Source organism: Sorex araneus, chromosome 7 (genome assembly GCF_027595985.1).
Source record: "Sorex araneus isolate mSorAra2 chromosome 7, mSorAra2.pri, whole genome shotgun sequence".
NCBI classification, from domain to species: Eukaryota; Metazoa; Chordata; class Mammalia; order Eulipotyphla; family Soricidae; genus Sorex; species Sorex araneus.
Window position 1 is genome coordinate 71550266 of NC_073308.1, and position 19480 is coordinate 71569745.

Consider the following 19480-nt stretch of genomic DNA (forward strand, 5'->3'; position numbering starts at 1 on the left):
CAGTTGTCATTTATCCCATTCTCCCCACGTGCCTCTTCCAGTCTACCTGAGCCCCCCCATTCTAGTCTCACACAGCCCCTCAGTCCCGTCTCCTCCTGTCTCTCCCGCCCAACTCTCCGAGCTCCATCTTGCTCCTTGCTCTCTCTCCCCCCTCCTCCAACTCTCTCGTCTCTCCACCCGGGCACTCTGGGCCAATGCTAAACTCATGTAGCAAAATCAACATAAGAAAGCTCTTTCTGACTGTGCATCAGGCTTAAGAGCAGAAACACCACCTGGGGGTGCTCCTCTTCTCCTCTGTCCAATAACTTAATTAATATCTTAATTAACATCTTAATATTAGTTATTTTTGTATGGACACAGTAAGAGATGCATTGAGGCTTGTAGGGCAGCTCTCCTGGGAACATCTTGCTACAGACTTAGACTACAGCACTCAGGCCAGATTAATCATTCCTAACCCTAGCAGGGTCCGAATCTAGTTATTACTTTTTGGATCATGACAGAATTTTTCCATGATGCTCTTAACTTATAGTTAATTTAAGCATTAGACACTTTGGCCAGGCCCATCTCGATTCCAGGGTAGCACATAGCTTACTGCTTGCCCTAGGTGAATCCAGTGCCTCGTTGGGACCCTGCTTTTGGGGGTGCTAAAAAGCTAGAGCAATTGAGGGGCTTAAGTCGAGAGAACAGATGTCCCTGAGGTAATATTATCTGGAGTCAAATAATTCCCACATTACAAAAGCATACCTTTAACTGTCTTCTTGTGTCCATACAAAAAGGACATTGCCCTAAATTAACTATGCAAAGGACTTAAGGAGAAGAGACAAACAATATTCACAAGTTAACAGAGCACAAAGAAAGAAGTTACAAATAAACACAGAGGAATGGGAGCACTGTGATGGGAGTAACTCAATAAACCTTACCTCCCTGCGGCAAGGCAGAAAGGAAAAACCAATGTTATCCTATACACTGTAGTCAGATCTATAGCAAGATATCCCCAGGGGAGCCCCCCTACAAGCTTAATATATCTCTTACTGTATCCATACAAAATAACTAATATTAAGAAGTATAATTAAGGTGTTAATTAAGATGTTAATTAAGTTATTGGGCCACGGAGAGGAGAAGCACCCCTAAGTGGTATTTTGCCCTTGAGCCTGATCAGAGATCAGGAAGGGCTTTATACGTTGATTCTGCTACCCCCAGTGCGAGGGAGTTGGAGACAGAGTGGAGAGACCAAAGAGGTGAGTGGGAGTGCGGAGAGATGAGCCGGAGAGACAGGAGGAGACGGGAACGAGGGGCAGCGTGAGACTGGAATGGGGGGACTTAGTGAGACTGGAACAGGCGCGTGGGGAGAAAGGAATAAAGGGCAACTGATCACCAACCAGCCTGGCCTTCTTCTCCTCCTGTGTCCACCCATAGCGTTGGCAGTTCCGGGAGGGGATTGTCGAGAAACCCTGAATGCAGGCACTGAGAGAGAGCCACTGGGGGTCCCAGACTGAGATTGCACAGTCATCCTTGCCATGGCTCAACGGCATTGGCTCCTGTGTCACAGGTAGCAGTTTAGCTAATAGTGCAAGACCTATAAACAAAGATGTGAATATTATAATCTTTGTTAGATTTGTATAATCTTATGTATATGAGCCTGACTCATCCAGCTTTCCAGTTGCCCTGTAGTTATATATGTACTTATTTTCATGTATAAATGCCCAAGACAGTGGAGAACAGATTTAGACTGTGGGTTATTTAACCTAAAAGGAGTCATGAGTCAGATCTACAATTGTGTATCTAAAATTCATGGGTCTCAATGTACTTTGTTATTAAAAAGTGAACTAACAAAACAAATAAACGGAAAACTGCATCAGCCACCAGGAGTGTGCTGGGGTATAAGTGTCTTCCCTCAGACACATTAACCTCTCACCACCGAAGAATTGCAAACCCACAACGGATATGCAGACTGAATCTAGCAAGACCATCATGTCTGCTCAGGCTAGTTTCTGTCACCAAACAAATGACAGGATCAGGAGCTAGAGCGATAGCACAGCGGGTAGGGCCTTTGCCTTGCACGCAGCCAACATGGGTTCGATTCCCAGCATCCCCTATGGTCCCCGAACACGACCAGGAGTAATTCCTGAGTGCAAAGCCAGGAGTAACCCCTGTGTATCACCAAGTGTGACCCAAAACACAAATAAACAAATAAATAAATAAATAAACAAACAAACAAATGGCAGTATCAGTTTTCAGAGGTGCAAAAGAAAGATAATGGCTTGGTAGGTACTTTGCCTGCACCTGGCTTCTCTCAATGCCTCGGCAAAGCCCTTGAGCTCGACGGCAGATTTTAGAAACTCTTTCTGTAGTGTTAAAATGTCTCCTTAAAGTGCTGTTTACTTCACTTTTCTGTGTTTGATGGCATGGAGGCCATTTGTTGCTTCCTTGCTCTTAGAAAAGATCCCACATGCGTTTTAATTTGAATTTTGAAGCATTTCTGATTTACATCATCAGACAAGCAGTGGGACATGTCAGTATTTGAAGTAACAGGTAAAGACAGTGAAAGGATTGAAGTAGGTGGGAGGAAGTGCAGGGGTGAGGGGCTGGCCGTGGACTTGACTGACCCAGCTTCTCTCCCTGGCACCGAATATGGTCCCTGAGCACTAAACAGAGTGATCCCTAAACATGAAGCCAGGCATTAGCCCTGAACACCACCTGGTGTGGCACCCAAAAAGTAATTGTGATAAGACAGTTGCAGTGGTGACCTGTGTGTGTGCAGGGATGAAGGCTCGTGGCCTCCACGTGCCACTCTGAGTCCAGGTACCCGCTGGTACCTGAGCATCTTCCCGTGTGCAACCCTAGACGATGCCAGCAGTGCCTGGGGACCCAGAGATCCCGGCGCTGCAGAGCAAGGCAGCACCATGTCCTTGGGCCCTTGCACGAGACTAGCAGAGAGGGGCCGCACGACGGCCTGAGCACTGCTCTGGAGTCCCCCCAGCCAATAAAATCACTGGGGTGATATGATATGAAGGATGTTTGTTCTGAAAGCAGAGCTTCTGGGATATCCTTAGTCCCAGGAGGAAAACCATTAGACTTCCAGGCTCTGTTCTGCGCAGCTTCCCCGTGGCCCTTCCTTCGAGGGCCTCCACCCCCTGCTTGGTCACCCAGCCCCGCCAGGGCCGGCCCACAGGGAACATCTGTCATGCTGGCAACGCTCTACTTGCTTAATGTGTCAGTGGTTCTGTGCGCGTTCGCTTTCAGATAATTTATTCATGCACGCATTTAAGATTCTAATTTTTGGGAACGTGTGGAATACATGAAAAACCTTAAAAATCATTTACCAGGGGAAGCTATTAGCTCATTATAGCAAAGAGGATTGCATGCCTAAAATTTTTCAATTTAGCTTGAATTATATTTGTGCAATAAAAAATTTAAGTGTTTTAATAAAAATTCGATTTGGCATAAATTCTCTATCCCTTGCAGATTTTAAATGGAAGCACGCTAAATAAGCAGAGGTTGACAGTATATCTTACTTAATACGTCTCCATCAATATGAGTACTAAGTCAGTACCCTGGCACAGATCAGTCTTTATGGATTATTTATACGAGAATGATAGGAACAGTGATACTTAGTCATACAATGTCATAAAATGGCTGTATGTGTGATTCCATTTATGAAAACAGATGAGAGCATTGGTGACTGAATTTTTAGAAAGACGGTAGCTGTGAAATATGATTGTCAGCTTTCTGCTCTTGGTCTGGAGTTTTATTAAAAACCAAAACCTCTTTTCAGAGCATAGCAAAACAAAGATAGTGCTTCTTTCTTTCTTTTATTTTTCTTTTTTCTTCTGGTTTTGGGCATACACTTGGAGATTCTTAGGGTTTACCCCTGGCTCTGTGCTCAGGGATCACTCCTGGTTGTGTGCCGGGACCATATTACGTAGTAGGTCACGTGCAAGGGAAGGTCGATCCCTATTTATTATCTCTCAAGCCCAAGGCCACGTTTAAATGTTATTGGCAGACAACACAGGAAGGAAACTGTTCTCTCCAGTTCTCTACCTAATATGCTTCCTTCATCAAGATTGGATACTTATTAGTATAGCTGGACTCAAACACACTGGACCATAGTTCTGTGTAATGTGATCTTGCTGCTGACACTTCAACTGGTGCTTTATGAAAGAGGAGCACAAATGAGATGCAGAGATGTTGACAGACACGTGGAGCATTTTGAAACATCACCCCCCCCCACAAGTGACAAACAGGCAGGGAAACATTTCAATGCAGGACCAGACATGGTTTTATTTAATTTAATTTTATTTTATTTTAGATTTGTGTTTATAGCATTTATTTCATGAACATTTTAAAATGTATTAACACAGAATGGTTCGTAATACTTTTTGACAGGTGTACAAATTCACATGCCTCTCATGTTGAGTGAGATCAGGCAGAAGGAGAGCAGCAGAATCAGAGCAATTGCTCTCATATGTGGCACATAAAGGAACTGTATGTGAATACTAAATTTCCAATGGCAATAGAAACAAGTGAGAGAACTGGTCTTCAGTAGGAAGCTTGCCACGCGGAGGCAGCGGTGAGCAGGGTAAGTTAGGGAAGGGAACAGTAGGATAAGGCGGGGGCAGTGGTCAGTGGTGCCTGCCACAGAAGCAGGCTAAGGGGTGGAGGAAAATGGGAACATTAGCCAAATGAGTTTTTAAACTCTCACAAGTGTTTCAATTCCAGCACAGCAAATTTCTAAAATTGCTCTATAAGAGTTTTCTTTTCTTAATTCTTTAACCCCAAATCTCAGCAGAACAAAACTGAGCTTATAGAGGAATATGAGTAGTTCTCAGGGATTTTTTTTTCCCCCCACTCATTATATTATAGAGCTCTCCTCTAGTATTTCCACTGGGATAGTCACCAGAAGAGATCCTGCTGACTATCATAAACAAGAAAAGTCATTTGATTTTTAATGGAAAAATTTGAATTCTTATAATGATAGAAGGATGCATCAATGTTTACACATTTGGAGTGAATCACCTGGTATACATATCGAGATTTCAGGAAACAATAAAACACATTGGACTAATTACGAGTCTTCTTATAAGGTGAGGGTGATTGTATAAATTAACAGCAACCATATTTAGAATAAGAATATCTGTATCTTTAAAAATATTTATCAACAACATAACATTAGTAATTAGTCATACACCATTTTGTAAGTTATTGAGTGTGTAACCATTTTTAAAGTTTTCATTCTAAAACTTTGCGACAGGAAAGAAGCCATTGCCTTGTTTGTCTGTGTAACTCTCTTAGGTAATGCAAATAAATTTATGGTGAAATGCAAATACCTGACTTGTAAGAGAAATCACTGTTGCTAACTTTCAAATGGTATGAAAATTAGCATAAATTTACATGTTCATTAATATAACTGAAATGATTTTAGATGTTTTTAGAATATTTAGAAATCTCTTTGTTCAACATTGTTGAATCAATGGCCTTAATCCCATAAGTGGATAGAGATTATTTAAATGATCAAGGTAGCTAAACAAATTTGAGTCTCAAAATGATTCTTCTTGAGTCCTTAATGAGTCAGAGGTCTTAAAACTCAGCTTTGTTCAACTCTCATAAACAAAATCTGATGGTTTGAATGAACTACATAAACCATGAAGTATGAAAGTGGCAGGGGGTATATAGGAAAATTTCCTAATGAATTTCAAACTTTTCTTTTACAGAATTTGTACTAGAGAATATAACCCATCAGTTTCCCCATTATCCATATTTACTGGATTGAAAATAGTGGGAAAGAATAAAGCAAAATCACATACAATAGCATTTGCATGTCACAGGAAGAGGAAAATTGTCTGTTCTTTGTAGTTTCTAGGAGTCTTACAGAGTTTATAGGCATACCTTATCTAGACAAAATGCCGTATCTAGGCAATGTGGGTAATTGAAGGACTAGAAACAGCACCCCGTGTCTCTAATGGATAAATTCTAGTATAAACAATGGGGACCAGAATTTCCCAACTGTTCTCCACTCTATTTATAGGGTAAACACAGAGGTAGGTATGTGGAATATAGCTGAGGCATCAGATTAATGGGCTACCCACAGAGATGGGGATCAAATAGTCCAGGATCGAAAAAACACAGTGTTCACCTGGATCAGATGAGAATGGGACAGAAACTGAAAGAGCAGGGAGTAAATTTATTCACCTCAAGTGAGTTCTCTTTGGGGTCATAATAGAATGAAGAGACCATCTGGACTTGACAGTGTTCAGAAAGCTGAACATGAATTACACTGGCCTCAGATCGTGTCTCACAGAGGCAGGAGGAAGAAGGCTGCTGCTCAGTAACCAAGTGGAATGAATAGATTCAGCTGGAAGGGACCAGGTGAGAGACACACAAACAAAGCAGTTTTCACTTACACACAAAGCCCCTAACTGTGCCTTAGAAATTCATTCAAGACTGTGAATTATCTTTTATCTTTCATTAAGTCAACATTTAGTTTACAAACATAGTTAAGCAAATCGCACTAATTGAATTTTTTACTGAAAAATATCACCTAAATCTAATTTTTACATATTGATAGCCTTGATTTCTCAGCTTAGATCCAAGTGGCTGAAAAAGAACTATGCAGCAAGTTGACAACAAAAATATGAAAGAAATAGTATTTGACAACTCTGTGATAAGAAGCAATACTATGTTCACTGTTATAGTTTCCAAGGAGGAGGGTGGGCATGTGGGGGACTCAAGCATTCAACAGCTGAGAGCCGCCTCCCCAGGTCGGTCAATGGCGATGGATGAATGAAGGACGGGGAAATGGAGAAACAGGGCGTGGGCCCCAGGCTGGTTGGTAGTCAGTTTATTTCTCGCTCCTCCTCACCACAATCCGATCTCTCCATTACAGCACAATCGTAGTCATAGTTTTGGTCGCAGTCTCAGTCATCATATTTCCATCCATCCTCATCTCACTGTAGACCTCAAAGTCTTCTACTATTCCTTCTCTTGTTAGTTATCATCTAGTCCTTCTCTTTCTTACTGTCCTCACTCTTCCCTCACATTATAGTTTTATGGAAATCATGAAGGGTCGGGCATACATAGGTGGGGCTGGACATTATAAGAACAAACACCCCTTCAGGGGAAGTTCTAGGAGATTAACTCAAGGTAAAGTCACCCCTTCAGGGGAAGTTCTAGGAGATTAACTCAAGGACAAAATCTCAACTGAGGGTTCAGCACTCCAGATTACTAGGAGATCTGCTCAAGGGTGGGATACCATCCATGGTATGTTGCTTTATCTTTTCCTCAGCTAACAATCTATTTAAACAATCATAGAAAATTCACTTATAATATTTCTAGTCATGTTGTATAAACACAGTAAGAGATATATTAAGCTTAAAGCTTGGCTCTTCCTGGGGATATCTCACTATATATTCCAGAATACAGTCCTCAGGCCAGGTTAGTCTTTCCTAACCCCAGCACGGTCCTTATTCAGTTACTTCTTTTTGGGTCATGACAGAATTTGTTCCGTGATCATGCTCTTAATTTATTATACTTATGGTGCTTAGCATATTTTCTTTCAATGCCAGGGTATCTTAGAGCTTGCCGTGGGTCCATCCAGTCCCTTCATCAGGACCCTACTCTTGGGGGTGTTAGAAAGTAAGGGCAACTGAGGTTTAAGTCAGGTGAATGTGATGAATACCCCGGAGTAAATATTATTTGGAATCAATTATCTCTTATGCTACAAGGCATAGCACGAACCATCTTCCCGCATCTATACAAAAACGATATTGCTAAAGAAGGCATGCAAATGACATAAATGAAAGAGAAAAGCAATAATGGATTATTAGTACTTTGAAACTGGGTGTGCCTCAGGGGCACTGTTGTGGGAGTAGCTCAATAAATCTAAGCTCCCTGTGGGGGGAACAAGGGCAACCCAATGTTATACAACACATAGTTGTTAACTATACTAACTTTCTATACAATTATACTGTTGCCATTTTTGTGAAAATTTTAACTGAATTTTTATTCAGTAAAATAATTTTATGTGACATATTTTACTGCATTTTCTAGATAAACCAAGCTTAATCGATTTTGTAATTTTTATTTAATATAATCAAATATCATTTATTTAGTATTTACATAACTCTAGAGTAGATGGCTTAAATTATATATATTTGGAGACGATACTCTATGTCTCTTACTTCTGAGTATCTTGCAATAAAATTGATAACTTATTTTCTGGACTGTCATTTCAAGAATAATTATATCAATATTGTAAAATATACAATGTGTATTGTATATATGTAAATATATACACCATCTATATGTGTGCATATATATATTTATATATGGTGACAATACTCTATGTCTCTCACTTATAGGTATCTTGCGATAAAATAAGGTGACAACTTTTTTTCTGGACTGTCATTTCAAGAATATTTATGTCAGCCATCCTTGGAAGTAGAGAAAATGGCTCTTTAAAGAAAAGAGAGCAAGTGTATTTTATTTTCTGTAAAATAGAGATGAAAATTCTCTGTAAGACAAAACCAGGTAAATGTGGTTGTGATTCATTATGAGAATCGTGGTTTACAATGCTTGAACTTCCTGAGCTGGAACATGAAACTACTGAATGAAAAATATTTGTCTTGTTCTGTCTGCATCATCCCCTGGGGGGGGTCCCTGGGGTAGGCAAACTTGACTTTCATGCTGTCTGTATACAACACATAGTAAAGCTCGTGGTCTGGTGCCCATCTTCATTTGCAGAGAGCAGCATGCTGAATGGTAAACACAATTCAGATATATTGAATTTCGGATGCTTCGTGTTTTTGAGAAGGTGCTTGGCTAACCACATGAAAGAGATCATTTGACCCAGAAATATATGCTTCTTGGCATCAGTAAGTTTCCCATCCAATAAAAAAGACAAGAACCAATGTTCTATGGGTAATGCAGAAGGAAGATATGGGCCCAATTGCGGCCTATCTGCTCATTAACATGGTTTTAACATACATTTAGTTCAATGAGATTTGTTAAGAGAATAAATGCTGGAGATGCTAATAATGAGATAACCAGGATAGTGAAATGAAGACACAAAGAGTTAGTGATTATACAGCCTTTCTGGGACTATTCAATAACACAAAGGATTTCTAGGATAGTTGAAGATATTTGCTGGGTTGTGGATTTACCTTCTATAGAGGTGACAGTAATGATTACCTATTGGCTGAAGAATTGTTGCATTTTGTCAGATTCTAGAACTTGTATTGTTCTTCTACCCACTAAGTTTGTTATAACTTGTTTAATAGAAGATTCACAGAACAAAGCACATCCTGAAAGAGCACTGTGTCAAGATGTAAATTTAATCCTTGAGTAAGAGTTTGCCCCCCTTCATAATCACAACACAGTAGTGAAATACTTATGAATAGAAGGAATTCCTTGCGTTTTAGAAGATAATATATGCATCAGAAATGATGAAAAATCACTGTGAGTTAAGGTTTTGATTAGAAGAGGATATTAACCAAATGAACATACAATGCTGTCAAAGTTGGTGAAGCTTTAACTTGGGGAAAACTTAATTGTTCTAGGTAGTGGCCAACAGTGGCTTTTGTTTAACCATATACAGTGAATACTCAATTTGACCAAGAATGATAGAAAAGGGGCCAGGGATAGAGTGGTAAAAGCATTAGAGGTGTGCGATTTAAGTCCCTTTCATGAAGATTTGGGATCCTTGACAATGTAAAGTGTAATCCAAGCAAAATATTTCAGGATAGCAGCCTCTGCTCCAGTTGTTCTCTTCCTAAACTCCTAACCCCAAATAACCTGCCTTAGACCAGAGGTGTTGATTCATTGAGTTACCCGGATAGTCTGACATTTGTCTCTGGAGTGTGTGGCTTTCAGAAAAGAGAAAAATAATCTATGTCCTATAGGATTTCTCAAGGTCAAAGAGGGGCCTTTGCCCAATAGAGAGATAATAAGGGTCCTGGGGTCGGTTGCCAAGGAGACCATTGATTGAACCACATATCAATTTAAAGCAGACCTGAAGAGGCACAGTGGACGATCTTAGTGGTAACGGCCGCGGTCCTAGGTGCCAGGGAGCTCTGGGTTTGCTGCAGGGTCGAACGAGGCTTTTCTTCAGCCGTTTTGGGCAAGTGTATTTCAGTGATGCAAGGGCTCAGAAGGATGAAAGGGAAACATTCTCGCGGTACTGGCGGACGGAATACGGGGCGTTTCTGACAGCGCATGCCCGTGCGTCCTTGGTCCAGGTTGGCTTTTTATAAGCTTTTGTAAACTGCTCCCACTCTACCCAGTGAAGTGTTGCTGGGGTTATTGCCACCCAGGGAGCTGGGAGCAGGTGACCTTCGACATTCCTTGCTGAGTCTTTGTTCCTGTGAGCTTCTCTGTAGGGGTCCAGGCTTCTCTGGACCTGCAGATGCCCCAGCTAGAGTGTTTATCAGACCAGTTTCTGCGTCCACAAAAGGGGTCCTAGGAGGGATGCTTTTTTAGAGTTGAGGCTAGGAGCAGCGTACCTTCTTCAAATCCCAACGTCTAGGGTTTATCCACTGCATCAGTGTCATCCTGTTGATCATTGATTTGCTCCAGCGGACACCAGTAACAATACCGTTGTGAGACTTGCTACTGTTCTTGGCACATGGAATACACCAGGGGTGGCTAGCCAGGCTCTGTGGTGTGGGACAGATACTCTCGGTAGCTTGCGTGTCCCTAGAACTCAGTAAAGACGGCTGCCCTACTCCACTCCTGCCTGCTTCCTTACCCTTTCAGAACCATGCTGCCTCAGTTACAAGAATTTTTTTTTAAATAGCCATAATGGTAGCACTGTAGCACTGTCATCCCCTTTTTCATCGATTTGCTTGAGTGGGCACCGGTAACGTCTTCATTGTGAGACTTGTTGTTCCTGTTTTTGGCATATTGAATACGTCACGGGTAGCTTGCCAGGCTCTACCATGGGGGCGAGATACTCTCGGTAACTTGCCGGGCACTCAGAGAGGGATAAAGGAATCGAACTCAGGATACCGGCTGTGCTATCACCATAACAGTATTTTAAATAATTATTGGTAAAATGCATTATTTGCTATTAATTACTAAATTTGTGTTACCCAATAAATCAACATTATTTCAACACTGTAAAATTATTTTTTAGTATACAGCAAATACTAAACATATTCCTTGTTTATCTTGTTGTTTTGCAGATGGTCATTTTTTTTTCTTTTCCACATTTTGGTAATTTGTATCTTTCTATAAATCTGCCTATTACTACCTGTTATTAAATATACAGGCATAAATATGCACATTTTCTTTGATGTCTCTCATTTTGAATTAGTATTGGCGCCTCCCTTTTCACTCCTAATCTTGTGAATCCTCCTTAGCACTCTATTTATAGTTTTGGCAGGTATGTTCTTCTATTCAAAAGAAACCTTGTTTTCTTCTAAATCTCCATTGACTTCTGTCTCATTGATTTTTTATATAATCTGATATCCTTTAACTTATTTCTTTTTGTTTACTTTGCTCTTATGTTTCTAATATATTATGTTGGGAGCTTAGGTTATTGACTTGAGCACTTTGTAAGCTAGATATCTAAAGCTACAATTTCCTGCAAGGATGTCTTCTTCTAAACTAAAAGTTTTGTATGGATTTCATTTTAATTTAATTTTTAAAAGTTTCTTTTTTTGACCGATGGATATGCATTGTTTAAGTTTTAAATATCTTATGTTTTTACAGATTTCTCTTTCATTGATTCTCCTGTTTTGTCTGAAATTATTTGCTCTGCCTTTCTTTTGGCTATTTTGAATACTTTCCCCATTATTTTTTTACATTTTCATTACTGAATCTAAAGTTATTTTTTGTGCTTTGTTTAGGGACCACACCTGGCGGTAGTCAGGTCCTACTCTTGGCTATGGCTTCAGAAATCACTCCTGGCAGGCATGGGGAAGGACCTGTAATGCCAGGAGTCAAATCAGGTCAGCTGTGTGCGAGGCGGGCACCTTAACCAACTATACTATCTCTTGGACCTAAATCTAGGATTTATCTCCTGGAATCATTATATATTTGTGTTTTGCAATCGTTTCCAAAATGCCCATCTCTGTCTTTCAAATAGGAATGCTTAGTCCATTTATACTAACCGATTATACTGTATCTTTGGATTTTTTTAGGCCATTTCCTAAATTTCATGGCAGAGCCTGGCAAGCTTCCCGTGGTGTACTTGATATGCCAAAAATGGTAACAATGATTGTCCTCATTCTCCTGATCCTGGAAGAGCTCCCAGTTCGCCATCAGGCTACAGTAGCATGCGACAGGGAGGAATGGAGACATTTACTGGCACCCGCTCGAGCAAATCGATGAACAATGGAATGACAGTGATACAGTGATTTCTAAATTTAATATCCAAATTTATTGCTTATAATTCTGTTTCCACATCACTGAAGGGACAGTTGACTGGAGCTTTCTCCCGATCTCTTCTATGGTTTCCTTCTACTACAGTGTGTTTCCTATTTCCTCAGGAGCCTTCATGTGTACCAACTTTACTGTTCCCATGTAAACAGTGGTTTGCTCCTGTCATTAAGTATTTTCCAAAATGACGTGCACTTCTGATACTGATTTTACTACTTCTGAGAACTTACTAGAATGTTCTAAATATTTTTTATTTCTTTTGTTTCAAAGCATTCTTATATTTTTCCTCCATGCTCTTCAAAATTCTTCCATTATTTGTTTACATGCTACTAGATAATCTTCCACAAATGTAGGTGTTTATTAAAATGCCAACCCAAATCCAGGTTTCCAAATATGGATTATTGTCCTGGTACTTCAGTAACAATTTTAACAAACTTAGTGACTTTAAAAAATACTAGTCTGTTATCCAACATTTCTGGAATTCTGAATTTATTAAATCATATTTAGACTATACTCTGTAGATTAAAAGGAGTATTTACTTAGCTGCTTTTTTTCTCTTTCTAGAAGCTTCTTTGCTTTGTGACTTTGTTTTTAAGGTCAGAGCACAGCATGTCACCCCACCCCCACTTCAGCCCTATCACCCGAGCATTCTCCATTCCTTTCAGACAGGGTCTCTGGGCCATCTGAGACCAGCCCCATAACCCAGAACGACTCTCCCATCACAAGGCCCTTCATCACACCTTAACATTCATTTCATCTTGTGAAGAAGTTCACTGTTTAGCTACCTGAAATCTGGGCGGGGTCATCTCAGGACTGAGATCCAGTACTCTCTCCAGCATAAGTGACTTGGACTTGTTCAACTAGCTGGAATTCTCAGTACTCAAAATGTGCAGCCATAGTGTATGTGTGTGTGTGTGTGTGTGTGTTGTGTGGCTTCCTGTAACTCAACCCTGTATCTGTATTTCATAACTGACAGACAAGACTGCTCTGAGATTTTGTTCAAACACTCAGAGCACATACGGCTTCTGCTCTCCACAGATAGGTCTGAGCAAATAGAGGCTGGAGACCCAGATAGAGACAAAACCGTTTCAGCATGGAGACAGACACTGAGTTAAAAATGTAGCTACTTATCCACAGGAAAATAAGGAGTGAGAGCAGGTTTTAACCATAGAGGGAATGTGACTGTATTTTGTAGTGGGAAAATGACCGTGGCTGTATGAGAGAGAATTGCTGAAGCAAGAGTGCCTGGGTTCTATCCCTTAGGAGATCCTATTCATTCTGTTTCTTGGAAAAAGTTAAAGAGGGTCGCAATAGAAGAAATGGAGAAAAGTGGGCAATCATAGCATGGCTAAAATTGAACCATCATCTGACTCCCCTAAAGTTTTCTGTATGAAGACACATGTAAAATAGAGGAAGTGGAGAAATAGTTCAGTTGGTAAGACTCTGACCTTGCACGCAGCAGGTCCAGGCTGTATCTAGAGCATTGCATATGCTTGTGCTCCCTGGAACAGATCCAGGAGTAAGCCCAGGAGTGCGCCCTAAACCCTGCCAGGTCTAGTCCAATAACAAACTATGTAAAATAAGTACATGCCAAAGATCATTTTAACTTTCTGACATATGAAACTCTATAGACATTATATCATCTACTGAGATAGAACATAATGGGAAAAATGATAAATTAAGATGAGGAAGCCATATACTGTATTTTCATATATTTACTGTCATTGATTTTTGTTTCTATTTCTTGGGCCACACCTAGTAGTGCTCAGGGATTACTCCTGGGTCTGTGCTCAGGTATCAATACTTGGAGGGACTCAGGTGTCCATAAGGGTCCTGGGGATCAAACCTGTGGGTCATCTGTGTGATACTAACTGCATTGTTTCTCTGGGCCCTGTTGTCCTGTTAAATTTAGGATTTGGTGATGTGAATGACAGTACAATCGGTCTACTCATAAAATGTGCTGAAGATTTCATGTAGCATCTTAAGAGCTTATGGGGGCTGGGGTGTCCCAAGATGTTCTCTGGTGCTCGGGGGCTACTTCCAGCAGTATTGGGCAACCAAGCTGACCTTGCCTGCCCAGGGGCCACAGGAAATATTTGTGATGCCCAGAGATTGCGGGACTGCACTTCCCAATGCCTAAGAAGAGCCCGAGTGGTGCCAGGGATTTACCTGGGTGGTCTACATGGCAGGTATGGGCCATAATTTCTCCACCTTCTCCAGTACAAAACTGTAGCACTGATGTGTGAGCTGACACTGCCCTGGCACCAAATGGGCACTGTCTATTGATTGAATGACTTTTTTTCATAAAATTTTCCACTTCCTATCATATCCCTAGGAAATAGGTGTGTTCTGTCTGCCTAATGGTTAGCTGTCCTGTCTCTTACTTGTTAAGATTTTCAGAGTTTCCATATCAGCAGAATATAAAAATAGTTATGCTTCAGTGTCCTGGATGTTCCATGTTTGGATCCATGAAAAGGTAGCTCCAATGGCCCCTAATTGTGTTGTGTAGAAATTGGAAATATTTTGGAAAAAAAAAGAAATTGGAAATATTTTGAAATCAAACTCAAAAAGTTGTGTTGAGTTTAATGTACTTGGAGATGAACGAAGATCCTGGTTCCACATCCATAGCAGAGTTTAAGTCAGCACTTGGGACTTACAGAGACCAGGTCCTAAATTCATTACTTTATTGTCACTGTTCTCAGTGGTGGGATTGAATGTAGGGCCTCACATTTGTAAGACAAGTGCTCAGTCACTGAAGTACATCTCCCACTCAGTTGAATTTTTGTGGCGTGAATTCTGAAAGTTACCTTAAGGCCTGGGAGCTGTCTGTTCAGTAACACTTCCTTAGCACTAACACTGCAACTCTGGCTAGTTCAGTCGGTTTCTGCAGAGACAGATTTATCCATTATCCAGGCTCTAATATGAGGGTTAAATATAATTTTTCATGGTTCCAAGAAATATAAAAAAAAATAGAATCCAAGAAGCTATGATCCTCAAGTGACTAAATAACTGTTCCCAGAAACAAATAATTTCTGAAAAGTCAGAATTGTCCTTAGTAAAATGAGTTATTAGTAAAAAAAAAATCAGGATAAAAATAATTTTAGTCATGCAGTCTGTTGAGTGGTTGAACTTACACTTGTCAATAGAAATACCAGACTTCTGTACTGTGTTTTGTTTATTTAGATTCAGTGTATTAAGCTTCAAAAAATATCTCAGTATGCACTGCTTTTGGAAGGTCTGCGTTTGATCCACGGCATGGTTTTTGGAGTACTGCCAGGGGCAAGCCATAAGCAGAGCCCCCCAGCACCTCCAGGTGTGGTCCCCAGGCAAAACAGAAACATCTTATATTTAACTCAGCGTTTTAGAGCTTAACGGAGAAGATGTGGACTCTTTGCCAGGCTGCCTGGGATTAAATCACAGGTTTTAACAGCTGATCACCTTGAATTACATACTCAAACTCCCCACGCCCCAGTTCTTCAAATGTTAAAGTGACGATAATAATAGTATATAAACCCCACAGGGCTGTTGTGAGGATTGAGTTCCCCCATGTATGTGAATAACTGTGCCTGGGATATTAGCTGTCTTGTCATTATTAGCTTTCAATATAGAACCTAGTGAGAGAAATACTTACGCCCTTCCTTACAGAACTCCTCTTCTGGAGAACTTATCAATGTTCTGATCATCTAAATATTTTTTATGTCATTGCCATGGGTGATTAAGTAAAATATATTTTATAAAGTCAAATACTAGATGCCAGATTTCAACTTAGAGCAGTAAAGTTATTTAGTAAATCTATTAGCATTTTTGACTCATGAATTATAATTTACTTTATCTAGTCAATATTAATTAGCTGGAGCTTCATTTACATAGAATGATACAATAAATATGTAGATATTTCAGCATATGTTCAGTTTTTTTGAACTTTTAATAATGCTAATATGACTGAAACTTAATTGAAAATTACAGCTGGTTAAATTTGATGGTGTATATATGTATGGCACTATATCCATTTAAAAGATACATATTGCCAAATATTAGTAAAATGAATAGATAAAAATGAATTTTAATATTTCCCAATTCCATTGTGATTCAATTCAGGCTTTAAAAGTATATCTGTGCACATGTATTGATTTTAAACCTGCCACTAAACTCATATCTAATATTCCTATGCCTAAATTTTAATAAACTTATGCTCAAATCAAACAAGAATAAGAAATGAAGAAACTGCAGTAGAAATCTAATTGAGTGTATGCCAACATTAAAGACATTTTAGAATTATTAACAGATTTAATATATTTGAGCTCTAAATGGAGATTTATAAATATTATGTGTGTATATATATCATGCTAAATATATATAGAAAAGGAGATATTCTCTTTTATAATATTCATAATTTATAAACCAGTTTTCTTTTAATGAAGCAACAATAATATACTAATGTGAGTACATAAATTCAATACATTTTTAATGTCTTCTCAAAATGTCAAGTCATATAAGATAATTCTTTATATTTATTCTTTATATTTACCAATGCTTATGATGCCTCCATGCCTGTATAATTAAGAAAAGGTTATTTCAACATAAGATTTGGAGTTTTTTGGGTAGTTTGGGGAATCATGTTATCACTGTTACAATATTTTTTTTTACCTTTGCTATTTTTATACTGTAATTTGGAACTGAATCCATTTAGGACATTATGAAATATTATATATGCAACAGATGTATAGGTTTTCAAAGATAAAACTCATCTATCCCTGTTTTTTTTTTTTGCCTTAGATGGGGTGAACTTCAATATTTATACATTAGAGAAAATCCCGCTCTTTCCTGCTTGTCATGCGTTTCCAATTCTTGCGCAAGCTTCTCAATGCCCTGGGAGCCCCACCAGGCGACTCTTCCTCAGCCAGTAAGTGGGACGTGGAGCATCGTCACCTGCTCATCAAGCTTCGTCCCCTAACTCCTGCATCACTGAGCCAATTGCCCGTCCTACAACAGGCGCCTGATTTAGGGGACTCTTTAGAGCACCACACAATCCCAGTCTCAGCACTGCTCACGGCGGGGCATGTTCCAGATGCCCCACTAAGTCAGGTTCAGTCCAAGTGTCTGAAGAGGGAACGTCCTGCTCTGTGACTTGTTACAATGAAGTTCTTGGTTGCACACAGAGGAGCTGTTCCACAGAAAAGCTTCCTGAGGAAAGCAGCTTCCAGGTGCAGGAGTCAAACAGAAAACATGCTCCTCATTTTCTCGCTTCCTCCAAATTTGTGGACTAGATCTGAACTCCCGCAGCCACGTGGGGAATGCAGGGGTGGGGTGGGGAGGGAGGTGGGGGAAACTACTGCCCCTGCAGCCTGACTCCACCTGTTCCACGTGAGGGAAGGCCACCAGGGGAGAACAATCCTGGGTGCAGTGCCAACAAGGACCCTCTCCTTCTTGCACCAGGCACCCCACACCTCAACCTCCTCTCTCAAGTTCCCAACAACCAAACTCGAAATTGGACTTGCTTAGAAGGTTCACTCTATAGATCTGCATTTCACTTGCTAGCAACCGATCAGGGAACCTGGAATGTTTTGAGGGGAAGGATTTGGGGCCACACCAGGTATGCTCAAACTTAATCCTGGCTTTCTCCCTGGGAAAGCCTTCTTAAGGGGCTCGGGGGGGCCCTAGGCGGTACCCAGAATCAAGCCAAGCTTTCTCCTTTGGAAGGCGCACACCTTCCTTCTAGCTCTATCTCTCCAGCCTGTGGCGTACTTGTTGCAACTTCGGAATTTGGTGGGCGGCTGAGGAGCATGAAGGAGACAAGGATGACTGTACCAGAAGAGTGGAAACGGCAGATACATGACAGTGACTGCCAGAGGCAGCTGGAAGGGGGGGACTATGCCAGGGAAATCTTATTTATTTATTTATTTATTTATTTACTATTTATTTATTATTTGTTTTTGCTTTTTGGGTCACACCCGGAGATGCACAGGGGTTACTCCTGGCTCTGCACTCAGGAATTACCCCTGGTGGTACTCAGGGGACCATATGGGATGCTGGGAATCGAACCCAAGTCTGCCGGCACAGCAGGTAAGGCAAACGCCCTACCCGCTGTGCTATAGCCAAATATCATTTGAGCAGAAGTCCTAAAGGGACTTTATAAGACAAATTAAAGGAATTTAAATCTCGATTTTGTTTCATTTTTCAGCACCCAGAATTGAACCCAGGGCCTCAGATATGCAAGGCAAATGGACTACTGTGGAACTTTATGCCCTGATCTCAAAGGTCTTTGAATGGTAGGATTTATGTCCAGAAGTGCAGTGATCTGCTTATAAGCAGCGGGTAAGTGTATAAGCTTACCCTAATCCAGGCTGATTTTGAACTGGACCCATTGATGTGAGTTGAGTCTACTGCCTTAAAGAGGTCAGCAGCGTCCTGCAGTGTCCAGCTCTTGTCACCTCGCTACTAAGTCACTGAACCAGCATCCCATCCTTCAGAACTCAAATCATTTTCTGTTTATTATTACAAAAGATTTGGAATGGCTTATTATATAGCTTCAACATGATGAGAACTGGCTTCAACAGATACTAGGACCCAGGGACCCAGAACTAAACGTCTAGTACTGACGTTGGCCTAAGAACAGATGAAAAGGAAATGGTCATAGAAAAATAAAACTATATGTTTTATATTATGTTATTAAAAGAGAACAACAGTTGCAAGTTGGCTCATGGTTTTGATGGTACTTTCATTGCCCTGAAATTCTTGGGAGGTTTTTTAAGACTTAAATTGAAAAAAAAAATAAAAATACCAGTAAATTTTTCAACTGACTAAATGAAGTTTATTTGTGTTGCAACTGATAGTAAAATTTAATTATAGCGAATTTTTTTCATAATGTGTGCAGTAGTTCTTGATCAAATGATTGCACCATCCCCCATAACATAATCAAATTCACACATAACAAACCCTCTCAGAGGAACAGATAAATGGAAGAGAAAGAGGCATGTATTGAAGAGATTCTTGTTATCAGGAAAAGGGATTTGTTAGCATAAATGGTCTATTACAAATTTACAAATTTGACAGTTTTACCAAAACATGCTACACGAAAAGCTTAAAATAAGTGGTATCACTACTT